This window comes from Staurois parvus, unplaced genomic scaffold (genome assembly GCF_062004578.1).
Source record: "Staurois parvus isolate SC_StPar_1 unplaced genomic scaffold, SC_StPar_1.0 ptg000385l, whole genome shotgun sequence".
NCBI lineage: Eukaryota > Metazoa > Chordata > Amphibia > Anura > Ranidae > Staurois > Staurois parvus.
In genome coordinates this window covers 1,601,004-1,617,905 of record NW_028318181.1, presented here as the reverse complement: position 1 = coordinate 1,617,905, position 16,902 = coordinate 1,601,004, and the positions used below count along the sequence as shown (strand labels likewise).

The 16,902-nt window shown below is 43.3% G+C and overlaps 1 protein-coding gene and 1 long non-coding RNA gene across 5 annotated transcripts in view; one reads left to right on the top strand and one right to left on the bottom strand.

Moving 5' to 3' along the window:
- The window catches only part of LOC149455897 (uncharacterized), a 363,195-nt gene extending 355,355 nt beyond the window's left edge, over positions 1–7,840 (bottom strand). Inside the window, exon 1 of one of the 4 annotated variants that reach the window (XR_016314014.1) lies at positions 7,736–7,840. This is a non-coding gene — a long non-coding RNA (uncharacterized LOC149455897). Of the gene's footprint in view, positions 1–6,551; positions 6,586–6,722; positions 6,747–7,735 lie in introns of those variants that run through there. The other 3 variants (XR_016314016.1, XR_016314010.1, XR_016314015.1) reach the window with 3 other exon arrangements.
- Positions 6,819–16,902, top strand: part of LOC149455896 (tropomodulin-2-like) — a 159,644-nt gene continuing 149,560 nt past the window's right edge. Inside the window, exon 1 of the mRNA XM_089685764.1 lies at positions 6,819–6,902. The gene's annotated coding sequence lies outside the window, so the exon portion shown is untranslated. The remainder of the gene's footprint in view (positions 6,903–16,902) is intronic.

Below are 16,902 nucleotides of genomic sequence, written 5' to 3'. Positions count from 1 at the left end.
GGCCTGGACAGAAAGGGGTAAAAGTGTCCGGACTTGAGTTTTTTGGTCAAATAAACAAAAAAAATGGAACTTTTGAAAAAAACACATTTTCTTTGTTTCTGTTATAACATTTTGCAAATAAATAATCTTTCTTCATAAATTTAGGTCAAAGTGTATTCTGCTACATTTCTTTGGTGAAAATAACCCAAATTGGTGTATATTATTTAGTCTATAGGAAAGTATATTATAGAGTCCACAAACTATGGTATATATATCTGACAATTGATCAGTCCTGATGTACTGATGGCCAATCTCATTTCTTGAGGTCCAAAAATGCCAGTATACTACACATTTTTTAATAGAATATAAAAGCATTAAAACTTCTGTCAATGCTCCTATTGCTGTCTGTCTTCCTGTCCCAGTGAAAACAAACCCTAATGCTTGTAAGGACACCACAGGGACAGTAGGTGAGGGAAAATGTACTGTAAGGGGTCAGTGTAATTCCTAATAGTTGTTTGCTGTCATATATGTTGTATTAAACAGTATGTTTATACCTTTTTTTTCCCTACCATTTCAGCTTCTGATTGAAACATCTCAGCAATGTCTGGAGATGAATGGAGATATTAGAGGTCATCCTTTCTTTAGGGACATCAACCGGGATGACCTCAAACAACTTAAAATGACACCGCCGTTCATCCCTAAGGTGAGTGTGCAAGGTTTTGTAGGTAAGTATGTATGTTTGTATATGTTAATTAAATAAGATAGATATACTGATAAGACACTTAAAAATAATAATAAAAAATAGATAGATAAGATAAGATAGAGGTATTACATAAAGGAGGATAAGATAAGTGAAACCAAAGGTAAGGTTCACACCAAAGGTAAGTGTACAGAGTTTTGTAAGTAAGCATGCAGGTAAGTAGGTATGTCCATAATAAAATATGATAGATATACTGATAAGATAGCAATAAAAAAATAAAAATACATAAGATAGAAGGACAGGACATAAAGTATATTATAAAATAAGTTGTAGTACAATTGCTACAAAATTTATTTTAGCCTTTAGATAGATTTTAATTGTTACAAAGCAAGTTGATCTGTTTTAGAGCCACCTCCTTAATTAATCAATAGTGCCTCATGATGGGGTTAACCATTTATAGTTAGAACTTCTGCCTGGCAGTACTAGGGTCGATGGTTCAAAACCCAACCATGGCACCACCTACCTGGAGTCTGCATGTTCTCCCTGTGCCTGCGTGAGTTTCCTGGGTATTTCCGGTTTCCTACTACATACCAAAGACATGCTGGTAGGTTACTTGGATCCTGTCTAAATTGGCCCTAGTATGTGTATGTATAAATGTAAGTTAGGGACCCTAGATTGTACACCCCTTGAGGGTTGGGGACTGATGTCAATGTACAATATATACAGTGGGGCAAAAAAGTATTTAGTCAGCCACCAATTGTGCAAGTTCTTACACTTAAAAAGATGAGAGAGGCCTGTAATTGGCATCATAGGTAGACCTCAACTATGAGAGACAAAATGAGAAAAAAAATCCAGACAATCACATTGGCTGATTAGGAAAGAATTTATTTGCAAATTATGGTGGAATATAAGTATTTGGTCACCTACAAACAAGCAAGATTTCTGGCTCTCACAGACCTGTACCTTCTTCTTTAAGAGGCTCCTCTGTCCTGCACTCATTACCTATATCAATGGCACCTGTTTGAACTTGTTATCAGTATAAAAGACACCTGTCCACAACCTCAAACAGTCACACTCCAAACTCCACTATGGTGAAGGCCAAAGAGCTGTCGAAGGACACTAGAGTCAAAATTGTAGACCTGCACCAGGCTGGGAAGACTAAATCTGCAATAGGCAAGCAGCTTCGTGTGAACAAATCAACTGTGGGAGCAATAATTAGAAAATGGAAGACATACAAGACCACTGATAATCTCCCTCGATCTGGGGCTCCACGCAAGATCTCACCCCGTGGGGTCAAAATGATCACAAGTACGGTGAGCAAAAATCCCAGGACCACATGGGGGGACCTAGTGAATGACCTGCAGAGAGCTGGGACCAACGTAACAAAGGCTACCATCAGTAACACACTACGCCGCCAGGGACTCAGATTCTGCAGTGCCAGATTTGTCCCCCTGCTTAAGCCAGTACATGTCCGAGCCCGTCTGAAGTTTGCTAGAGAGCATTTGGATGATCCAGAAGAGGATTGGGAGAATGTCATATGGTCAGATGAAACCAAAATAGAACTGTTTGGTAGAAACACAACTCGTCGTGTTTGGAGGAGAGAGAATGCTGAGTTGCATCCAAAGAACACCATACCTACTGTGAAGCATGGGGGTGGCAACATCATGCTTTGGGGCTGTTTCTCCGCAAAGGGACCAGGACAACTGATCCATGTACAGGACAGAATGAATGGGGCCATGTATCATGAGATTTTGAGTGCAAACCTCCTTCCATCAGCAAGGGCATTGAAGATGAAACGTGGCTGGGTCTTCCAACATGACAATGATCCCAAACATACCGCCCGGGCAATGAAGGAGTGGCTTCGTAAGAAGCATTTCAAGGTCCTGGAGTGGCCTAGCCAGTCTCCAGATCTCAACCCCATAGAAAACCTTTGGAGGGAGTTGAAAGTCCGTGTTGCCCAGCGACAGCCCCAAAACATCACTGCTCTAGAGGAGATCTGCATGGAGGATGGGCCAACATACCAGCAACAGTGTGTGCCAACCTTGTGAAGACTTACAGGAAACGTTTGACCTCTGTCATTGCCAACAAAGGATATATAACAAAGTATTGAGATGAACTTTTGATATTGACCAAATACTTATTTTCCACCATAATTTGCAAATAAATTCTTTCCAAATCAGCCAATGTGATTGTCTGGATTAGTTTTCTCATTTTGTCTCTCATAGTTGAGGTCCTCCTATGATGCCAATTACAGGCCTCTCTCATCTTTTTAAGTGGGAGAACTTGCACAATCTAAATACTAAATACTTTTTTGCCCCACTGTATATGTAAAGTGCTGTGAAAATCGATGGCGCCATATAAGTACCTATAATAAATAAATAATGGGGCCCATTTTTACTATCAAAATATTGCATTTTCCTTTAAAAGCTCTTATTAGGCACCTTGGTATGCAGGGGACATTCACTAATCTCTGGATGTTTACACTTTGGTGCCATCACTACAGCACCCACTGTCTACAGGTATGTACACTGTATGAAAATGGATGATTTCCACTACATTCAGTGGAAAGGCCACTTAGGACAGGAACTGATGGACAATGTAGCCAGAGAGGACACAGACTAAAACATATTCTTTGTAGATGGAGAAAGGTGTAGAGCTTTTGACAATCTTTTTATTGCTATGATTTTCTTGTCCCAGTGATAACTGCTCCCTTCATTTCCGCGTAGACAGGCGGTAAGGGAAAATCTTCTAGACAGAATTAAAAACCTAATAGCCATTTTAACTGTTCCTCACTTCTCCTACAAGAAAACCAATTGGGTTGAGCTATGTTATAAAGTCAGCCTGCCTGTGCCTAAAGTACAATGATAATAGCCATATTAAGCAATAGCACAACTTCTGGCTGTGCACTCGTCTTTCTTTGTAATCTGAAAAACATGTCATATTGATGAACAGGGGGTTGCCAACCTCATGTACTGGCTAGACCCCTAGGGACCCCAAAATCACCTATCTTATTACTAGAACACAGCCAATTTCCTTAGGATGGCTAGTGCTTACTCTCAGAGCTAATTCTCTCATAGGTTTTTTGGACTGCCACACTTTTTTTGTCCTCCTACAGTGTCTCCTAATCCACATGCGATCAGCACCTTCAATGAAGCAGAAAGAAACCCTTTGTTTCTCTAGAGACACTCTAGAGTGATGATCATAAGAAATGAAATCCTCCCCTCCCTTTACCCCTAACCCTCCACATTCACCGTTCATCATCAGTGTTCTTACAGGCTCAGAAGACTGCAGTGGTGTGCAGAAATCACAATGTGAGAAGCAGACAGTAACAGACACAGACTGCAAAGCTAAATTACCGGTACCCAGATGATGCTCAATGTGACAGCGGGCAGGGGATCCTCTCCTTGCATCTGCTGTCACAGTTCAAAAGCAGCACATGGCCGCGTCATTCATTCAAAGTTTACTGTGAATGCATGAACTACAACTACTGTCAGCCATTGCTGCTGACGGCTTGTAGTTCTGAATGAAGCTTTTAAACAGTCAGCCCGTATGAAGGTACGGGCTGAAAGCTACAGGACTTGTCTGCAGGAGTCTGACATTGCACCCCTGATCCACTGATCACAGGTGCAATGGATTCCAGGCTCTTTAGGGAAAAAATAATAAATACAAATTTTTTTTCCTGAAAAAAAAAAAAACTTTTTCCCATAAGGTGAACTTATTCTTTAAGCAGTTCCAGATGGCACCATATCCGAATGACAGTTACAGCGCAGTCATCTAGTTCATGCATTGGGCACGCTCTGTGATTGCTGTGTCCTTTGGATACAACTGATCACAGACCAAGATTAAGGGCCAATCACAGCAGCCCTTTAACATGTGATCAGTTGTGTCCCATAACAGCTGATCACATGTAAACAAACTTGACAGTTATCGGCTTTTCCTTTCTTCTCCTAGTCACTGTGTGAGGAAAGGAAAGCCGATATCCAGCAATAGTGACAGCACACATTTACACTGATAATCAAAGCAATGTGCCGGTGTCCAAATATATATGGACCTAACTTGATATACCGCCATTTGTAGACGCTATAACTTTCACGTAAACCAATTAATTTACACATATTGAGATTTTTTTTAGCAAAGACATGTAGCGGAATACATTTTGGCCTCATTTATGAAAAAATTTGTTTGTATATTTTTTTTTACTCTATATATTTTATAACAAAAAGTCAAAAATATTTTTTTTTTCAAAATTGTCGGTCTTTTTTGTTTATAGCGCAAAAAATAAAAACCGCACAGGCTATCAAGTACCAGCAAAAGAAAACTCTATTTGTGGGAAAAAAGGACATCAATTTCATTTGGGTGCAGTGTTGCATGACCGCGCAATTCTCAGTTAAAGTAACACAGCGCCGTATCGCAAAAATGGCCTGGTCAGGTAGAGGGGTAAATCATCTGGAGGGCAAGTGGTTAAAAAAAATCAAGTCTTCGATGGCCGCCAGAGTTCTTTTTCCTTGTTCTGAAGCAGGAAACCAGGGGCATGGCACCATCTTAAACTGAACATAGGAAAATATTAAAAAACAAGACAGCTACAAACCTACTAAAGCTAGGTTCACACCTATGCAGGTTGCATTTGAGTTGTTTCTGCATTGCGTTTTTGCGTCTGCATTTTTTATGTGTTTTGCGTTTTTTTTTTCATTTTTCTTGTTGCTAGGCAGAATTAAGATGCAAAACGCATCAAAAATGTGGTAAAAACGCAATACATGCTTTTCTGCAGCGTTTCCATTGAAGTCTATAGAACCAAAAACGGAACTTTTTGCGTTAACAAAAGTCCCTGAGCCTGGGTTCACACTGATGCAGCGCAGAATTTGCAGCGGTTTCTGCGCGAATTCTGCACCGCATCACAATCGCACCTCGTTCATGCAAAACCGATGTGGGTGTGTATGTTGAGTTAAATGCAGTTTGATGTGCAGAATCAGATCGCATTGGTGTGAATACCCATGTGATCCGATTCTAGTGCAGACCAAAAAAAGGGTCCTGCACCTTTTTGGTATGGATGCAGTGCGATTCGAGCCAGCTCAAATCTCACCGCACAGAATTCGCATGTGATTTGCACTGGAATGCGGTACGGTTTCTGTGCGAATCACATGCGATATGCTGCAATTGTGAACCCGGGTTGACCCTTTAAAAAAAAACGCACTGGGTGAAAACGCGCAGAAGTTAACATGATTAGCACTTCCCCCTGGCAGTACTAGGGTCGTTGGTTCAGGGGCGGACTGACAACTCATGGGGCCCCCGAGCAATAGAGGATCATGGGGCCCCTGTGTCCTCGCCCACACTCAAACCACACCCAAAAAAGCCTATGAAAGGTACCAGGGGCATCTCATGGGTCCCCCTACTGACTCCGGGCCCTTGGGCAGTGCCCGAGTTTCCAAATGGTCAGTCCGCCCGTGTTGGTTCAAATCCCAACCACGGAACCACCTGCCTGGAGTTTGCATGTTCTCCCTGTGCCTGCGTGGGTTTCCTCTGGGTCCTCCAGTTTCCTCCCACACTCCAAAGACATGCTGGTAGGTTAATTGGCTCCTGTCTCAATTGGCCCTAGTATGTGTATGTATGAATGTAAGTTAGGAACCTAAGATTGTATGCCCCTTGAGGGTTAGGAACTGATGTGAATGTACAATAGATATGTAAAGCGCTGCGTAAATGGACGGCGCTATAGAAGTACCTGAAATAAAATAAATGTCCAATAGGAAATCATGTTAAATGGACTGTACTGCGTCTCTGCAAAACGCTGCAGAAAACGCTCAGGTGTGAACATAGGGTAAGTGAATAGATAAAAAGAGCATTCAAGTGCTCACAAATCAAAGAACTGAAATCTCACCTCACTCATTACCATCACCTCGGAGCCATATTTAATACTGGAATACAATCGTAGGCTCCTGCATAAATACCTAAACTGACTTTGACTTTTTCTCTACAAATACTTTCTTTTTTTCTAATTTATCAAGACCCAAATATTAGAGAACGTATTTTCAAGAAAATAATGACATACTTTCCCTTGTGACCGATGTGTAGCCCGAGACAAAGATGGCGCCTGCGTGCACACACACTCTCAGCCCCGCTCTTTGTATTGGCTGCAGAAGATTTCGCCCCCTAGTGGTGCGGCGTCTAGGAGCGGTACCATCCCTCAGCATCACTCACGGGAAGGGGATAACAGAAGGCAGCCGGGAGGGTAAGAACAGCGATGCTTTAGAGTGCAATGTCTGTACATCGTACGTTATGGAGACAGATGCATCATGCCGCAGTGTGATGGGGTGATGGATGCTTGTTTGCACCCTTTGCATGATTGGAGCGCCTTGTTTTATTCCTAGCTGACCATGGTGCTGCAGGAGGAGGAGGATGATGATGGCAGTGATCAGCGGGCAGCCTGTGATCAATACCTCGGGTGTCAGGGCGTGCATCCTGCAGAGGAGCCTAGGCGTGTGACAGCTGAAGGTGCAGCTAAGGATCAGCTAGAAATCAGCTCTTGTCTATGGAGACAGCTGGGTGTGTTATGGTCATCCTCAAGCTGCAAGAAGCACACTTCCTATGAAGCATAGCCTGAGATCCTGGCCATCAGCACCTCCACCTACAGCAGCTGAAAGATGTCATGGGGGATTTCAATGTCTATGTAAATGTTAGGATGAGCGGGCTGCAGGGATGCCCAGGACTCTTCTGTGGAATGATGGAAGGATCTGTTGGTGATTGCTGGGAAGTGAAAGTGGTAATGTATTATATTGAGATTACCAATTCTTAGATGTGATAGCTGCATTAGTTTTCCTTTTAGACTTTCTTTAACTTTCATCTGACAATCCTGCCAGTAAGTCTGCTGTTTTTTTTAAAGGAACAAGCTGTCCTGCAGATGTAGCAAATAGGGGGTTGAGACCAACCATTTTTCACTGACAGAGATGCTTACAATGATCAGTTTTTATTTATTTATGAAAAACCTTTATCCTAAAAGGACAAACCCTGCTGTAACTGCTTAAAGAGGAGTATTAGCCAGGGTTCCAAAAACTAGCTGCTCACCTTCATTAAACAGCCACTCTCCTGTCCAAGGATCCAGCACTGTCCTCACCCGAGCCAGTTCTTCACCAGACTTTGAGTTCCTGGCGCCGGCATGTTGACTATGGGCAGCCTACTGTGCCTTGTTGTGGTCCTGCAGCCTTCTGGGACCTGTGGCCTGTCCCAGAAGGTTGTGGGCAGGGGGGAGGAGAATCTCCAGTGGATCCACCGTAGTGATCCGACTGGAAGTGGGTACTTGTCAAAACCAGGTGGCTCCCCCCCCCCAAAAAAAATATAATCCAAATGTGGCAGAGGAGGGGGGAGGAGGAGGATGACCGGAACATTCGCTTTGGGATGAAGTTCTGCTTTAAGAAGTATTACCTGGTGTGTGATTTCATTTTTAATGTATCTTAATCTGCTAGTACATCTAACACTCCCCTCCACCCAGACTGACTCTGCTACTGTCTGCTGTGCCCCCTGTGCTCCTTCATCCAGAGTTGGGGCACTCTAAGACAGGAAGTGTATTACTGGCTAGATCACTAGATGAAAACAGAAGGAATAAACCTTAAAATAAGAAAACTAATGCAACTAACACACCTAATGATTGGAAAGCTGCAATATATTACACTTTTGGTCTTGAGGAAAATACCGTTTTAACCGCCTCCCCCCGCCATATAATGAAATGACGGACAGGTGGCGGTTCTCTCATTCTGGGAGGACGTCATATGATGTCCTCCCACTCTAACCACGAGTGCGCAGCGATCAGTGTTGTGCTGTGTCCCTGGGATACAGCGGATCATCAATCAGCGGAAACACCCGATGATGTCTGCTCTGTCATGTGATCAGCTGTGTCCAATAACAGCTGATTGCATGTAAAAACGGAAATGTTGGTTATTAGCATTCCTCTCCTCACGAGCTGTCACGCTGACAGCTCATGAGGAGAGGAGAGCTGGTAATCGGCATTCCTTAGAGGGGACATCTACACTGATCATCAGGAACTGATGATCAGGGCCCTGATGATCAGTGTAACCCCTTCAATGCCACCTGTCAGTGCCCATCACTACCACATCAATGCCACATATCAGTGCCTATCAGTGCACATCAATGCCACATATCAGTGCCCATCTGAGCTGCCTTTCAGTGCCACTTTTCAGTGCCAGTCAGTGCCAACTATCAGTGCTGCCAATCAGTGCCGCCTATCAGTGCCCATCACTGCCGCCTATCAGTGCCAGTCAGTGCTTCCTATCTGTGCCATATATGAATGCTGCCTTTCAGTGCCCATCAGTGATGCCTGTCAATGCCTATCAGTGCCACCTACCAGTGCCTCCTCATCAGTGTCCATCAGTGCCGTCTATCAGTGCCCATCACTGCAGCCTCATTAGTGCACATCAGTGAAGGAGTAAAATCAGTTATTTACAAAATTTTATAACAGAAACTAAGAAAAAACTTTTTTTTTTCAAAATTTTTAGTGGTTTTTGATTTGTTCAGAAACAAATAAAAAGCCCAGAGGTAATTAAATACCACCAAAATAAAGCTCTATCTGTCTCAAAAAATGATAAAAATTTCATATGAGTACAATGTTGCATGACCACGCAATTGTCATTCAAAGTGTGACAGCTCTGAAAGCTGAAAATTGGCCTGAGCAGGAAGGGGGGGAAAATTCCTGGTGGGCAAGTGGTTAAATGACACATTAAGGGTACAGGATGAGCAGGCTGCAGGGAGGCCTGGAACATTTCTTTATATGGATCACTTGGTGATTGTTGGGAAGTGAAGCCTGGGGATACAGGATCTGACAGATGGACAGATTGCCCGTGGCTCTGGAAGTACACCGATCAGATCAGCCATAACATTATGACAGGTAAAGAGAATGATATTGATTATCTTGTTCTATTGGCACCTGAACTTGGATGGGATATATTAAGCAGCAAGTGAACATGTTGTCCCTTAAGTTGATGTATTGAAAGCAGATAAAATGCGCAGGCATGAGGATTTGAGTGATTCTGACAAGGGCCAAATTGTAATGGCTAGAGGACTGGGTCAGAGCAACTCCACAAATGCCGCTCTTGTGGGATGTTCCTGGTCTGCAATGGTCAGGACCAACCAAAAGTGGTCCAAGGAAGGAATACAAGGGAACTGGGGACAGGATCATGTGTGGCCAAGGCTCACTGATGTAGGTGGGGAGTGAAGACTATTGGTCCTGAAGAAGCTGAGTGAGATACGCCCATCGGCGAAACGCGTTGACATCATACGTCAGATACGTCACTTCCGGTCATGCGCACTAGGTGGAACGCACGCTGACCTACAAGGAGGTAGCCATCTTCACATGCCATGAGGCATACTTAGGCGGCACAGGTGCCATGGAGAGGTTGGAACCCGCGGTATGTCGGCTGATGTTAGCGGTGGTTCCTTGGTTCCATACAGCAGTACCTTTTGAAGGGCAGTACTTATGAAGGATATCCTTTTCGTTCTTACTACCCATTGCACAGGTGGTGAGTGGACTGTTACAGGACATTAGATTAAAGGTCCCTTGTGACCTATATGGCATAAACGTCTATTATCGAGTGAATGCTCTTACAGTGACTTCCCTCATATTGTTTGTCTTACTACAGGATGGGGACATTATGGTGCTTTATATAGGAAACAAGGCATGCCACATATATTTCAACGGGCGGAGGAGCCGCTGGGCCTTATCTTGTTTTCAACAAAAAGTGGTGTGTAGTCCACATGCTGTGGTGAAGAAATCACTTGAAGCAGTGTTCTGCTACTTGCATCTGTTTCTCCATCCAGGCAACAACTGGGGCGTTATTTATATCTAAAAGTCCTAAGAATCAGTCACTTATATTACAGATGAATGGGCCCCAACCACATGTGCCGGCATGGGACTGTACTGCATTTCATTTGTGATATCCTTTTTGCTGCCTAACATAGGCTTATGGTTATGCCTCTCTTTTGACGCACACTGTGCTCGCTGCATTGTATACATGTGATATTTCATACCTTTGGTATAATTTTTGGGAATTCCCCTCTATGGGATAGAACCTATATGGTTTTGACACATGTCTTTATATTTATTACATGTGACACTATATACCTATGGTATAATTTTTGTGTACACCTCCTTTGGGAAGTGTTAACCTATGTGCCAGTGCTACAAAGACTTTAGACTTCAGTGGTCATTGTCTTTGCAGCACATCTATCCAGACCGGTCTTGGTGTCATTTTATATGGTTTTAGGTCTGTGTGTATTGTCTCATACTGAGGTGATGGTAAACCAGGGCGATTGCCCATATGTCAAATATTTATATGTAATAAAGCATAATTTTTGGAAATTTTTCTGAGTATCACATTCTGTTCATAATGTAGCCGCTTTCTGTGAATTCCTTTTCACAAACCCTTCTTTTTTGTATGGGGAGTGAAGACTGGCCCGTGTTGTCCGATCCAGTGGAAGAGCTACTCTAGATCAAATTGCTGAAAAGGTTCATGCTGGTTCCGGTAGAAAGGTGTGAGAACATACAGCGCATCGTACGTTGTTGTGTAAGGGGCTGTATGGCCGCAGACCAGTCAGGGGGCCCATGCTGACCCATGTCCACAGCCAAATGCACCTACAATGGGTACATGATCATCAGAACTGGACCACAGAGCAATGGAAGAAGGTGGACTGGTCCGATGAATCATGTTCTCTTTTAAATCATGTGGATGGTTGGGTGTGCATTGCTTACCTGGGAAATAGATGGAATCGGGATGCAGTATGGGAAGAAGCGTGATGCTTTGGGCATTGTTCTGCTGGGAAACCTTGGGTCCTGTCCTTCATGTGGATGTTACTTTGACACCTACCTAAGCATTGTTGCTGACCGTATACACCCCTTCATGGACTTGGCATTCCCAGATGGCAGTGGCCTCTTTCAGCATGTGCCCTGCCACACTGCAAAAATGGTTCAAGAATGGCTAGATAAGCACAACAAGTATTTCGATGTCTTGACTTGTCCTCCAAATTCTCCAGATCTCAATCCAAACAAGTACCTCTGGGATGGTCTGTAAAAACACATCCGATACATGGAGACACCACCATGCAACTTACAGGACTTAAAGAATCTGCTACTGAAGGCTTGGTGTCAGATACCACAGCATACCTTCAGAGGTCCATGCTTTGATGATTTATGGTGCGTGGTCATAATGTTATGGCTGATCTGTGTAAATGTTAATGACACATTGATGGCACAGGGTGAGCAGGCTGCAGTGATGCTTAGGACCTTTCTTTGATTGATGTGTGGATCTCTTGGTGATTGGTGGGAAGTGAAGCCTGGGGATACAGGATCTGACAGATGGGACTTTGCTCAAGGCGGTGGAAGTATGTGCTGTATATAACAAAGTCATTTCTGCTCCTGCAGTACAATCCAGTCATTAGTCATGCCTCCAATGTAGATTGTGCTTTCCTCAATGTGTTCAGTACATACAAGGGATCGGTCCCTACACTGACTCTGCACAGGATAGCCTGTCTCTGCTGTCTCCTAGAGCTGAACATACACAGTTGAACCCTCCGAAATTGAATTAATGGGAGGTTCTGTCGGCTGGCTCCCGCCTGATAGATCAATTGAAAAAGTGTAGGAGCCAGACGGAAAATTGTTGATTGAACAATGGCTGCATCCAATCAGATACAGTCACTGTTCAGGTATTTTCACAGCCAATGGGACCGACTGTCAGGATGCAATGACCACAGCAGGAGATTTGGCTGCCTGCACTGTGTAGAGTGGATGGAGGAATCTGTTAGATTTTTTTTTTTTCATTCAGCCTGATGTATGGCCAGCTTTAGTTGTATTACTTTTCCATTTCTCCATTGCAATAGTTTTATAGTTGGTAGTTATCATAGAAAGCTATGCTGTCCTGTGTTTTATCATATATTTATTACAGGTATTTGTACAGTGGTAACCATTTTCTGCAGTGCTTTACATACTGTACAGAATGCAAGTGTACAATCCAAACGCACACATGTTCCTGCGTTAAAAATGTGTGTGTGTATAAGTGGGTGCTGCAGCGACCGTCGGTTGGAACCGAACAGAATCAGCAAGGGAGAATGTCACCAGCACACCGAAGATCACCAATATGGGTCAAAAAGTTTTAATGAATGATCACATAGTTACAGCAAGGAAACTTTTCGGAGTCTTGCAGGACCCCTGAGTCTTTCTGTAACTATGTGATCGTTCATTGAAACGTTTGGACCCATATTGGTGATCCTCAGTGTGCTGGTGACATTCCTCCTTACATACTGTAAATTCACATGAGTGCCTGCCCTCAAGGCACTTACAATCTGTCTCACATGCACACACACACATACTTGGGCCAATTAACCCACTGGTCTGGAGTGTGGGAGGAAACCCACGCATGGACAGGGAGGGCATGCAAACTATCCAGATAGCGCCCTTGACAGAATTTGAACCATGGATCTCAATGTAGAAGGCAGAAGTGCTACTTGCTTAGCCATTATTGTACTCACGCTCATAGCTATTTATGTTGTAGCAGATGGTTAGTATACCTAAATGACCTAAATGGAATGCAGTAAATAATGACAAAACAGGTTTCAGTTTTTCGTACTTTTGAATAATCTACAGCAAAACTTGGATTGAAAAGAGGGAAGATGTTTTAAAGTATATCAAAAGCTAATTTTGTTCTTTTGTTTTTGATAGTCACCTTTTTTGTGCTAGTTTTTTTTTTAGATCATCTGCTTACCCCAGAGGAACCCTTGGAATAATTGTCTGCTTTTAGGGAACCCCAGGTAAAATGTGTTCAGTGGCAAGAATATCCCCTTACATTGGTGACCAGTAGAAAGAATGACCTCCTTATATAGGTGGTAAGTAGGAAGAGTGCATCCCATGCATTGGTGGTTAGTGGGAAGAATGCTCTGACTACATTGGTGGCCAGTAGGAAGAATGCCCCCTTTACATTGGTGGCTAGTAGGAACAATTCCCTCCACCCATATATCAGTGACCAGTGGGAAGAATGCCTCCCCTCCCTTATATTGGTGGCCAGTAGGAAGAATGATGCATTTACACTGGTGGCAAGTAGGTGGAGTGCTTCCTTTACATTGGTGGCTAGTGGGAGGAATGCTTTGGTTACATTGGTAGCCAGTAGGAAGAATGCCCTTCTTACTTTGCTACTTAGTGGAAAGAATGCCCCCCTTACATTGGCGGCTAGTAGGAACAATGCACCCTACTCACAATATCAGTGACCAGTAGGAAGAATGCCCCCCCCCCCACATTGGTGGGAAGAATAATGTTCATACATTGGTTACATTGGTGGCAAGTAGGAGGAGTGCCTCCCTTACATTGGTGGCAAGTGGGAGGAATGCTCCAGTTACATTGGTGGCCAGTAGGAAGAATGCCCTTCTTACATTGGTAGCTAGTGGACAGAATGCCTTCCTTACATTTGTGGATCGTAGTAAGAAGAATGCCCCCCCCCCCTTCCATATATCAGTGACCAGTAGGAGAAAGTCTCCCCCCCCTTACATTTCGTGGTCAGAACGCCACACCTACATGCTAAAAAGATCATTGGTGTAATACTGCTGGCCCAATTGGTGTTGGCTCCAGAGCGATGCTGGTACCGTCAGACTGTAGGTCACTCAGCTACAGCTGAAAGATCCCTTAGCAACTTCTGGAGGAACCCTAGGAATCCACGGAACCCTGTTTGAGAATGGCTGTTTTAGATAGTTGCCTTTGCCCCATTGGGTTGATCTTTCTTGCAGGCAGAACAGAAAGCAAGATATTATCCCCTCTTAGACAGTTGTCAACAGATCTGTTGTTCCCATTGGAAGATTTTACCTCCATTCCGGTTGTGGTGACAACTCAGAATTTAGAATTTTACTTCTTGCTTTCAGTCCCACTGACAGAAGCCACCAAAATAAATAGAGAGGGTGAATTACTAGACAAAAATGTTAGCAAAAAGCAATTTAACTCTTTCAGTGTTGGGGGGACCCACTGCAAAAGTGGATATTTTTTTTATTTACTAGAGATGGGCTTTAAGTATATTAAATCAGCTTCATTAGAATAAGTAAGGAAAATATTTTCCTCTGTTATATTCCTCTTTTATATCACTATATTTATTACTACTCTATAGGTGCTCTTCAAAAACTGGGGGTTACTAGAGGCAGGTTCACACCAGTGGCCTGTGTGCTGCGGTGGGCAGTATTGCCCAATGCCGACAAAATGCAAAAAGAAGGTAAAAATCATTGCTTGGGATAAAGCAGGTTCACAGCAACACGCTGCACTGGTGTGCACTGCAAAATGATGTAGGTATCATTTTATCGAGCCGCATTACAGGGCACCGCATGTCATCGCACCGCACCACACCAGGGACTCTGCCTGTATCTGTATGTAAACTTACAGCTGGTCCTAATTACCTCCAGTTTCATTTGCTATGAACTGGAAATAATTATTTCTTGCACCCATAGCACAACTCTGTACTATAAAAAAATCACTTGAATCTTCCGCAAGTTTTAGTAAAGCTACAGAAATTGGCAAATGGAGAAACAGAAAAAGGGCGCACCGACCTAGTGCATTATCGTTTAAAATAATTTATTAAAGAAACAAAAATAAGTATCATACTCACAATGGACATAATAACACAGGCATGTCAGACTGAACAAGGTGTATGATCCAAACAACATCTGAGTCCATATGATGGAACCCTGGATGACCAACTTTCTAACGCGTTTCGAGGACACAACCTCTTCCTCAGAGCCCTCCATTTGTATCCAGTGTATTCGGACCACCCCGGTCTGTTGAGGGCAGCAAGCAGTGCATATTCCAGAAAATTCCAGAACATTCCTATTGGGTCTACTGAGTCCTTTCCTAGCGCAGGTGTAAAGTGTTTGTTGTGACGGAAATTGGCAGCAGGACATTCTGCATCTGGCCAGAAAAGTAGTGCAGTTGCTTGATTGAATACCCCCTTACGGTGTTCACCTCTTAAGTCTATAGGAAGGTGTCAGAATGCTTCAAGTACACTTGTCAATTTAATATGGTTAAAAAACATATTGCACTCACTGCATAAAAGAAGATTCGGCTGGTCACATTCCCAGGAAAGGGGGAGCTCCAGGGACCACCATTAGCAACAGAGCTTGGCAGGCAAGCGGCCTGGTTCAAGCAGAGTTCAGCTGGGAAGTTACTGATGAGAGATGAACTTCACCTCTTACCAGTAGCTTCCCAGCTTAACTCTGCTTGAACCAGCCGCTTGCCTGCCCAGCACTGTTGTTTATGGTGGTCCCTGAAGGTCCCTCTGTCTTGGGAATGTGGCAAGCCGAATCTTCTTTTATGCAGTGAGTGCGATTTTTTTTACACTTTTTGTACACTTAGATGGAGGCTAGTCTTGTGTTTTGTTTTTAATGTGTGCATTAGGAATACTCAAGACCTATTTATTGAAGAGTAGCTTCCATCTTCGTCCCTAATTACAGCAGCAAATTGTGACATTAGTGGCCCAGGTTTGTGACAAACTTTATTGTATTATTGTATTAATATTTATAGTACTCAGTCTGTTCCATATGGGCTCCTTAGACTTAAGATTGGGGGGGAAAAAATGTATTCAAGTCATGTTTTTACTATCTTTGGACTGGTTCACACCAGGAATTGCACAGCAACACGCCTATGTTCCTGTGCAAATGTAATGCAGCGTATTTTCAGCCTATTCATTTGGGCTGAAATCGCATTGCACCTCACCAGAAGAAGTGCAAGCACTACTTTGAAAAATGCACTGCAACCATGTACCATGCGATCTGATGCAGGCAAAAGCACTGCGTTTGTGACCTTGGGGTGTCGTTAGCATTGCATTGACACTGGCTGAGGATCGCAAATGCAATGCATTTTGAACATGGTGTGGGAAATGCACATGGAACATGGGTATCCCGCAATGTGTTCTGGTGTGAATGAGCCCTTAGTGAACAACCACCTTCAGATTTACCAAGAATTATGCAGTGTGAGGGCCAATCTGACAACATACAAATTGAATGGGTTGTTTAGGTAGAACCTAACATTACTTAGTGTGGGTAACTCTAAAGCTGACAATACAGTATATATTACAATATAGTTACATAGTGGTAAGGTTGAATAAAGACACCAGTTCATCCAGTTCAACCTATGTGGGTGTGTGTGCTCATGTCAAAAATCATATCCCATATCCCTTTATATTGTATTCGCTAAGATGCCCATC